The 10,613-nt window shown below is 38.7% G+C and overlaps 2 protein-coding genes across 3 annotated transcripts in view; both read left to right on the forward strand.

The window, feature by feature from the left end:
- The window catches only part of gpatch2 (G patch domain containing 2), a 9,783-nt gene extending 8,949 nt beyond the window's left edge, over nt 1–834 (forward strand). For both annotated transcript variants that reach the window (XM_015048615.1, XM_015048616.1), the window contains exon 11: nt 50–834. The gene's annotated coding sequence lies outside the window, so the exon portion shown is untranslated. The remainder of the gene's footprint in view (nt 1–49) is intronic.
- Nucleotides 835–1,592: 758 nt separating this feature from the next.
- LOC106957327 (estrogen-related receptor gamma-like) overlaps nt 1,593–10,613 on the forward strand; it is a 40,470-nt gene continuing 31,449 nt past the window's right edge. The window contains exon 1 of the mRNA XM_015048620.1: nt 1,593–1,941. The gene's annotated coding sequence lies outside the window, so the exon portion shown is untranslated. The remainder of the gene's footprint in view (nt 1,942–10,613) is intronic.

Raw genomic sequence — 10,613 nt, forward strand, 5'->3', positions numbered from 1 at the left:
TGCCCTGCTTCCTGGACTCTGAGACACGGTACTGCAAAAAAAAAAAAAAAAAAAAAAAAAACAACGAACGCCAGATGAAATTCTCCTCAGGATGATTCTTAACCAAAGTCCTGCGAGCTGCAAGAATGAAACGGTTCTACCAAGAACGTCTGTGGTGACAAACTTTCCCCATATTGGGGAAACTTTTACGAAATCTGGGATGTTGACACGTGACAGTAATGGGTAGAAACGAGTTCTCCACGTTGGAGAACTTGACGGTGAAGCTTGATCACATGTTACCTCAGTGTTTAAGGGCAGACTGCTGAGTCTTTGAGCTCATTCTGAGCGTGAGCCACTAACGGTGCGACCCGTTAGTCAGCCAAACTGGTTGGAGCGTTGATCGGAAATGTTTTCTTTCGTCTAAGATTGCACAAGGGTTTTTGAATCAAATGTTTGACTGGACCATACCTCAACACACCTTTTTAAGTTTTGTTTTTTTTTTTTTATCGTAATGAAGTTAGCATACTTTACATTAATGTGAGCAGATTTATCTGGATGTGTGTAATAATCCATTTTATTGATTTAATTGAGGAACTAGTGTCTTTAGAAAGTTTTTATTTCTCCATAAACAGGGAAAAATAATAAAAAAATTATCTAAATCTCTGTTTTTGTGTCATTTAGTGGATTTGCATTTTTTGCTAGAAGTTAACATTTATCACTTACTAGACATTTCACATTATATTTTTAAGTAAAAAGAAACGTCAAGTTTGTACTGGCCAGAGAAAGTATTTGAAACACACTGTAAGATTAAGACATATGTTTTTTTTTTTGTTTTTTTTTGTAGAAAACATAAAATAAATTCCAAACAAACCAGGATCCTAACATAATGCTTCATTTTCTCCTTCTCAGTGTTTGAGATACCAGTGCACTGAATGTAGAAATAAAAATAAAAAAAAGGCAAGGATGCATTTTTCGAAGTGGAGGGTGGGATGACAGCAGCAATATATACAAGAAAACCCCCTTCAAAGTGCTCTGGACTTCACACAGGAAATTGAATCGTTTGCCAATATCACAATGACTCAAAACGCACAACTAGACCTTAAGGATAACTAACTAAGTGTTACGCTGCTAATGCCCTATTTCTAACATTTTTACCTACCCTAAAAGGAACATTCAGGTGTAATTTCTGTTTGGTTCCCTATCTAACAAGATTTTTTTGTTATCTCTTATATTTGCTAGCTAAAATAATAATTAAAAAAGAAGGAAAAAATTGCTCAAAGTCTGACCTGACCCAATTTTATGGTGTCAAACGGTGAATAGAACAACTAACTGTTCATGGTCTCATTTAAGATTGAACCCTTTTTAAAAAAAAAACAGAAAACCCTTACACCCTTCCTTCTTTCTCATGAGATAATTAATCCTAGGCCCTCAGTATTTCCAGCTCTTAATAAAACACACGCTGACTCAACATTGCCTCAAATACAATTCAAGAATCCTCTGCGTCCTTCTTGTTCCCCCCCCCCCTCGCATCTTTAGCGTGGCTGCAACAGAAAAACCTTCCTCTGACTGCATCCAGAGAGATGCAGGAGCACCGTGTGTCCTCTGCCCGTCGGTCCACCCCGCATTTAAAGGGGGGAGCATTCAGCTGGGTCCTCCCTCCACTCCCCCCCTCCCTTAGACACACTTTCTGTCTGACACGCTCACTCAGGACTCCCCTGTGAGCGAGCCGGGGCAGGTGAACTCAGCACTGGATCTGAGAGAGATGCTGAGAGGAAGGAAAGAGGGAGAGGGGGGAAATCTGTGTGTGTGTGTGTGTTTATGAATTTGTGTGCACGCTGCTGCATCGCTGAGCTACAGAGACCGGAGGCGAGGAGAGCTGGAGTGTTTGTCCTTGAGACCGACTGACTGCAGCTGAAAAGCAGAGCCACTGACCAGCCGACCAGCCAGTGGATGAAACTGACAGTAAGTACCAAGCAGAAGCTGTGAGATGAGAAAACCAGAAGGAGCAGATGTGGGTTTTATTGCAGTTGCAGCTAATGTACTAATGTCTTTTTTTTTTTTTTTTTTTTTTTTTTGCTCTTGTCTGCTTAGAAACAGTCCGGTGTGGTCTTTGAGCGGAAACGGGCGTTTGTGTGTGTGTGCGTGTGTGTGTGTGTAAATATCTACTTTGAACCCTGGTGAACTCTGCCTTTTTATCCCATCCACACTTAATTTAAAACCTTCATGGGTGACTTTGTGAGCACTTCAGCAAATTGTTCAGCTGCTAAACACATCTGCAGCAGCATTTGTCCAAGTGCGCTGTATCTAAAAAAAAAAAAAAAACTGTCCACCAAATATTATTGTCCAGAACATTTTTCTCTTCCTCGTCTGTTTCCGTTGATGGATTGATTGTTATGCATGTGTAATCGGAAGGCAATATGTGTAATTTTGCCAATGATTAACTTTTGATTGGTGCACCTTTGGTGTGGCTGGGAATTAGTAGGCCATGCTGGGCAGGCTAACTGGGTGAGAGGATGACCAGAAGGTGGGGGTCCCTGAAAGAGCACGATGAAGAGGGGACAGGAGGAAGAGCCAAGGCGAAAAACTGAAACATCCTAGTGGCACACTATGAAGAATCTAATCAATCTAATGACATGAGGCAGAGAAGGAGGGACGGAAAAGAAACACGGATTGGATAGATAGGAATAAAGGAACAAGGGTAAATAAAAAGTATAAAAAAAATTTAAAATGATCAAAAAGTACATTTATTTCGGTTATTTATTTAAAATAGGGCATTAATTTACGTAGAAACTGATTTATTTTAAGTATTTATTGTTTTTCATTTGAATGATTATGATTTAGAGCTAATAAAAGAATACAAGGTTTGTTGAAAAAATAGGAATAGTGCATAAAAGGACATATTTTTTCATAGCATAGTGACTTTGTCATCATTTTGTTAGCTGCAAAACCACGGGAAAGACTGCCAACTTGAGAGTTTGGAGTGATGTAAGATAAGCATATTAGTGGAAGGTTTAGTGGAAGGAAAAAGTCAAGTTTACAAAAAGGATGGACAAGCAACAGGGATAGATAACTGCAGTCTGGGATTGATATTGTGAAGAAAGACATCTCTAAGAGTTTGGGGAATATTCGCCATGAAATGATGTCAGAAGGGTTTTTACTTGGGGAAAACAGAGGAAGTGCTGGACTGCAGCCTAAATACAAACAGAGTAATAACTGAGGAATTGGTTCATATCTGTAGAGTGTAGGGAAACTTCTCAGTTTGCTGACATCTATGTATTCTAAATTCTTTTTTTTTATTAGATTTTGTTGTGTTATATTTTTTAAGAATTTAATTTTGGATCTTTATTATTTTTTAACTAATTCAATTCAGTTTACATAGCACTAATTCACACATCATCTCAAGCCACTTTACAAAAAACGTCACTTCAGTCCATAGTACATACACTACAACTGAACATAGTTATCGAAGAGTTGATTAAGTTCAGGTCATCATTTTTATTTTTTTTCTTTCCCCAGTTCCACTATTCAAATTGGTCACTCTTCCTGCATGAGTATCTAGTGAGATATGACAGATTGCACTGTGCTGTTGACTTTACAGCAATCCTTCATACTCAACATGCACGCAGCGACAGTGGAGAGGAAAAACTCCCCCTGAACAGGAAGAAACCTCCAGCAGAACCTGGATCAGTGCGAGCGGCCATCTGCCACAACGGACAGCTGGGGGTTTGAGAAGAGAGAGCAGATAGATGTAGGAGGACTTTCTATGCTAATGAAACATTTGAGTTTCACTTTTTTCAGCTGATTTGTAGAAATTAATTTACCTTTCAGTGATAATCTAGTCTAATGTATAGATGCAGCTCTTACTACCTTTTTCTGGAGCAGGAAAATATCCACCAAAAGATGAGCAGTGGAGCCAGTCATCAAAAAGGTGGGCAGACGGAAAAGGAAGCCAAGGGCTGGGCGCATAAAAGTAGCCTTATTTTCCTCTGTCTCTGTGTGTTTTCTGTTGACTTGTTCAGCCATGACATGCTGACTCTGAGCCAGAGGGCTAAATTTGCCACCTGTGGAGATAAAAGTGATATGATGGGTTTGGGAGCGCGTACGTTGTCTCTGTGCGAGTGCGGGTATGTGAAAGTGTCTGGAAGAGCTCCTGACATCAGCATTAAACACGTGCGGTGCTGACTCCCAGGATTGTGTTTGTGTGTGTGTGTGTGTGTGTGTGTACTGGACCCGCAGTGGTGGCTCCTCACCTGGGACGAGTCTGGGAACCAGGTGCAGGAGTGAAAAAGCAGCTCCGATAAGTAAGCAAGAAGCCTGACACGCTGGCATTATCCTCTTGTTGTAGTGAAAATCAATTGCGCGTACTTATACTTATAGGTTGTACTTTTTAAATTAACTACTTTTTTTAGCCATACTTTGCCTACATCAAATCCAGAAAAAACATGCAACACACAGACTGAGTAGCAGAAAGCCTGACAGAGGCACTTTCTTGCTCTGCAAGGAGATGTGGAAGGTGAACTTAAGCCCATTTTTCTGACTTTTACAACCTCTAACAGGTTTTCTTCCAGCATGTCCTCTCGTTAGCTCTATCCAAATTCTCATCAACTCTATACAATTTCCTTTACCCTGCTGGAGACTACTTATAGACTGTTTTCAGTACAGGAGAATGACTGATTTTAAATTCTTTTTATACCTCATTAATTCCCTTTCCACACTCAAGAACTTACAGTCTTCATTCTTAAGGCAGCTCTTGCAATCTCATTGGGGTGCTTGACTGAACTTTAAAAGTTAGGAGCCCCAAGATTTATAGTGGGGGAGCCTCCTTCTGAGTAACAATGTTTTAATCTAATGTGTAGAAATAACTGTGGGGGTAAAATGTTAACGTCAATGCAGATTTAAGAAATGCTACGTGCGCCACATGTTTTAACATCTGCATACAAAACGTTTGTGGTTATAATAATTACGACGACAAACCCCTAATGTATCACTGATGGCACACACATCTTTGAGAAAACAAGGTAATATTTCTATTTTTTAATTATTTTGTGAAAAGCAACCATTTTAGAAAACATAGTTGTCTTTGGAAACACTTCTAATATTTAGTGGGTGAAGAGAAGTGAGTATAATTTGCAGGCGCAAATCGGTTTTAGACCAGATTTCGCTGAGAAGCCGACGGGCCCTGTTGACAGTGAAATGCGACTCCGGAAATGTTCCGCCGTATGAAGAAAGGGGGCAGAAGAAGATGACCAACAGATGACCATTTAATCCAATTCTGCTTGTTGAGAATATGAAGGGTATTTGCCGCCGTAATCCATATTATGTTGTTAGGAGAAGCTTGGTTACATAGACTAATCACCCCCGAGGGCCTCCAGACGGGCAACTGCCACAGGCAATATGTCCGGACCTCACGACAGAGCTGAGGGTTAAACTCTGGTGAATCATCATCATCATCATCATCATTTGCGATCAAGCTGCACTTGTTTTGCCCCTTCAGTAGAAATTATTTCTCCTCTAGGGGGCAATCCAGTCAAGTTATTACAGAACGAGCCCGAAGCTGGAAAAAAAAAAAAAAAGGATTCATCAGTGTGCTTCCTGGTCTCAGATAGTCATTAAACGAGCTTAAATTTCTCCACATGAAATCCAGCCTCCCTGAAAGTTTTCCTGTGCGTATAAGGTTCCCTGCATTTCCTTTGCAGCGCGGCCTATATGATGCACAGAGAAGTGAAAACCATTTGAGGGCCATTGACCCACCGTGGAGAAGCAGCGGCAAGTCCCAGCAGATCTGAGTGACATTTCAGTGGTTTTGTTTCTTTAGGCTCCTCTCAGAGGGTTTCTAGGGTTTCTGCCGTGGGTGCATGTGTGAGCGAGGGAGATCTGGATCCCCATGCCGTGTGCCGCAGATCAATGTGAAACCAATCTGGGTCCGAGTGCTCGTCTGTCGACCGGTTTGTGGATCATTTCCCTCCAATCCATCTATTTAGAGCCACCAAACAGAAAACCGTATAGATTCGGAGATATTGTTTATTCTCACACTGAATGACCTGTTTGTTTATTTTTATTTTATTTTATTTTTTTTCCTGACTGCCCAGGCACCTCAGGACCTCTCCTAACTCAAATACTTTATTTTAAAACTTTTATAAAGCCTTATTGTTATTCACTGGCCTTCAAACCTGTCTAAACTGATGTCTTTACAGCTCACGTTTTTTGAAATGTTCTTCATGAATATATTTACTTCAACTTATTTTTTTTTTACTTTTTGTATCTCCGTACACTTCCAGGAAATATTCAAAATCGTTTGTGGGGCGGTGGAACGGTGGTGTTCGATAGTCTTTTCTCACCGTCCTGGTAGCTGATAGATGGCTAAGAGTCAGACATAAACTAAGCAGATTACGCTCTTTAGTTTGGAGGCTAATGCCAAAGTGTTTGGTGGAGCCGGACTTGCAGGGTGACTGTCCGGTTTGGGAAGCAAATGCGACAGCTGTCCCCGGAGGATGAGAATCAGTGGCTGTGAGTTTAGGGATTCAGGAAAAAAGGGTGAAAACACACCCAGCCACCCACACACACACACACACACACGCACACACACACAAACATTTATCCTTTTTCTGCAGATGGCAGTGTATACATCTGGTATATGGGGTCAATAGCTGGCAGCTGGGTGCCCTGTTACAGACAGCTTCCCTCCGGAGCCGGAATTGAGCTTCTGTCTTCAGCTCAGCCTTGGTGTAAAAATATTGTTGATGTCTAGCAGCAACCATCCTTGTTGAATTTCATTCGTTGCATTTAGAGTGTGTCAGTGATGTTTTTTTTTTCTGCACTTCATGTCAGTATGATGCATAGTTTGTCATTCTTCCCCTATTATTTATTTTACTTCTTTTCTCTGTCTCTCTCTCTCTCTTTGTTTTGCCTGGTTTAGGTTGTTATTTCCTCAACAGTATGTTTATAGCTACTAGTCAGACTTTCCACTAACAGATTCATGCATAATTTTTGACCTACAGAACAACATGTAATGGTTAGCTTTTATTTGTTTAGATGTGTTTTGTTAAAAATCATGAATTAATCAAGGCAGAATCTACCCTTGCCTAAACAAGCTGCCACATCCACATGTATCCGATAACACCAAATGTAGCATCCATTTATATTTTACTTATTTTTGTTCAAATTCCTTCTTTTTTTGCAGGTGTCCCATGTGGCTGCAGCACAGCATTTGAGCTAATGAAAGAGGTTTATGAGAGTGGATCAGAGAAGACTAGAATGTCCAAATTTCATTAAATCTGGACATTGACTTTGAGGGACAATTTGAATCCACTTTTTTTTATATATAAAAAGCATACAATTTGATTAATACACTGTTCTTATCATGTTTCCTGGAGAACCACTGCATCACTGCTACTTTCTCTTGAAATGATTCCCAGGTAGACAGACTTATGATCCCTATACTACTACTACCCAGCAACCAATCAGATTAGGGATTTAAATAGGCTTCGTATTATTCTAACAAAACAAAAAAAATCGTCCTTATTACTCTATGTGTTTGCTTCTGTTTCATCTTCTGCATCTTTGTCCATCACAACTAAGCGGGGGTCACTGGAATCAGACTCCAAATAAAAACATGTATAGTGTAACCCCTTGCAGATATTTAACTTATATTTATATCACATTGCTTGCATGCAAAAAAAAAATAGTTATTTTGTATCATGCATTCATAAAAATGTCAATGGAGAAATGAAAGCGTAGTCGGACGAGTTCTTTCTCTTGCATGACCTAGTTCAGGCTGATGGCTAGTATCTCCTGCTGTTGTAGGTGAAGCACAGTTGTTTTGTTGAAACAATTAAATCAGAGGCTGGTAATATCACATAATTAATCTGTCGTGAGTTCAGTCTGCGAGTTTATTTCCTCTGCATAACCGTGTGGAAATAAACGGCACCTGACTGTCGATCGCAAGAGCCTCTGAGAAGATCAGAGCCACTTCATTTTAATGTCAGCATTAAAGTTTCAGAAAGGGTTTACAGAAGAGGATTTCTCTGGAGATGATTTTTATGCGATGCAATTACTGTAGTAGATTTTATCATCACTCTCTAATCATGTCAGTCTTGTTGTAGTTTATGGCACCAATAAAAAAGAAAATGCTCACTGTGAAATGTTCCTCTCTTTTGTTTTCCATGCCTTTGTGTTTGGGCATGGACGAGTCTTTATGATTCGTTGATCTTTTTCCTATTTGTGTTAAAGCCACAAATCTCTGTGCATGTCATGTGACAGACCAACACAAACTGTAAATGGGAAGGAAAATAATTTTATTTTCTTAGTTAGCTTAGTTGTGAGGCTTGAAAAACAAAAAATTCTACCAGCGTAAATTCCATCTAATCTCTTCAAAGTTGGTACACACACACCATTACGGTCACATCTGCATCAAAAACTGGTTATATAAACTATATTGTTGGTCTATCACATAAAATCTTAACAAAATATACAGAATGTTCCAGCTGCTTTGTGAAATAATATAAAATACACAACAAACGAACTTTGTGGGAACGCTTTTGTAATGAACTACATTCATATTCGATTCCCAGTACATGTGTGCATGTAGCTGTCATGACGTTTTTGGTAGGTCGATTATTTCATGTGGTGCATAATGAGATAAAGTTCACTGCATGCAGTCTGCAGTCCGGCCTTCATCTCAGCAGAAGATTAGCACAGGTCATTTCAGCCCTGTGAAGTAAGATCAGGAAACACGGAATCATGTTGGTCAGTAAAGCAAAGAGACTGGCTGGCATTACCAGGAAAAAACACTCTGCTGCTCACAACTGTGACTGAAAGTTTGCAAAACCTTTAGAAAATTCTGAAGATGCATCAAAAATGATTAAAGATCTTCACAGAAGTTATCGGAGAGAAATTTCTAGAAATAGGTTAATGTTTATGAAATTAAAGTGAGACATATTCATAGAGCAAATTAAATGGAAGTCCTTCATTATTCTCTTAAATAGACAAACTTCAACAAATGAACAGATGTGACAAGCTGCTTCATAAAGTCTAAAAGCTTGGCAGCAAAAAAAAAATGTAGAGAGTTGGGACTTTAGTCTAAGTGCGTAGGATATATTTGACTGTATATTAGTAATGTGTGTTGCATTTTATTGATGGATAACTTATAAATTCTAAGTTAATTCTAAGAAAAACAATGTGACCCCATTGGTTTCAGTTATTGATGTTTTTTAGACTTGAGGCACAAAGTTTGAACATCCATTCTTCATTCAAAAGGATTGGAAACAAAAAAAAGCAGCTCATATTAGAGTTCCTGACATCTCAAAACAGGGTGGTGTGGATTACTGGCTCAAAATTCATCAGAGATAACATTTGGACACGCTGAGATTTATCCTACTGGGAACAAAAGTTAAATTAATTCGGTAACTCATTCTTATACTGGATTGATTTTAACTGATACACAAGGTTTTTTCTGATCAAAAATAGCTGAATTAATATCCCAAACAGTTAAATAAAAAAGGGGGCAAAAAAAGCATTCCACTCGTATCCAGATGCCAAAGCAAATGTTTCAGCCTTGAATGTTTATTCAAAAGAAAGTGGAACAAATGCGGATTTTAAAATTAATTTTAATGTTTGGTTGCAAGTTTTTGCTTAGTGTATCTCTGTAAACACACACTTTTCTGTGAATGGACTGGAATGCTGCTACAGTAAACAGTGATAGCCTTAATATCCTTTTATTTCCTGGTGACACCGTCTTATTTTACTATTTCTTATTGTGAGTAGTGCTGTAAAAATGCTGCATTATGTTGCACCTGCTGACCTGGACTCTCTGCCTCCCATTTTGTTTGCACGTGTGCTTTGTGAGTGAAAGGAGAAAGGCATCATGTTAGGCACTGAGCCATAGCTGATTATCTCAGATAACAGCGCTGCAGCGGGTAAGTCAGTTTAGGCTTAAGTAGAATTTACGTTAATGTGGCTTGGAATGTGGATGTCCATATGTTTGTTTATGTGCTGTCTAGCAGCTAACTTTACATTACATTTGGGAAATACAGTAATGTGGGTGAGAATGTCCTAAAGTTTATTTAGAGGTTTTGTATAATTATGCCATAATATTCAAAACATATTCCTTGGTATTTTGCTGTCTTTTCAAGTTTAAAATTCACGATAACATGTTTCTTTTAACAAAAAACCCAAATCTAGCGATTCAAAGTTTCATTTGAAAGATATTGACATGGAAAACTTTGCTCAACATACATATTAATTGCACTCAGATGATAATTAAATGAAATTCTAACACTTTTTTCAGTTGTATTAATCTCAAAATATTTGTATTCTTTTCCATGTGCGAACGAATGAAGAAATAAGTAAAGCAGCTTTAAAGAAAGAAACCTATATAGTCAAAAGTTGCAACATTGTGACGACATTATTCATAGAACACTATGAGATTTATCCACAACATAATGGTCATAGAAGAAAGTAATGATAGCTACGGCTCAAGCACAAATGTAAATTCATTGGATTAAAATTAAGTTAAATTCAAAAACACTTCATTAATCTAAAAAGGCCAACTGGATACTTGTACAGTTGTGGTCAAAAGTGTACATACACTTGTAAAAAATCATAATGTTATGGCTGTCTTGAGTTTCCAATAAGTT

The sequence above is a fragment of the Poecilia latipinna genome, unplaced genomic scaffold, assembly GCF_001443285.1.
Source record: "Poecilia latipinna isolate Pla-1442-1.1 unplaced genomic scaffold, P_latipinna-1.0 Scaffold894, whole genome shotgun sequence".
In the NCBI taxonomy this organism is placed as follows: domain Eukaryota; kingdom Metazoa; phylum Chordata; class Actinopteri; order Cyprinodontiformes; family Poeciliidae; genus Poecilia; species Poecilia latipinna.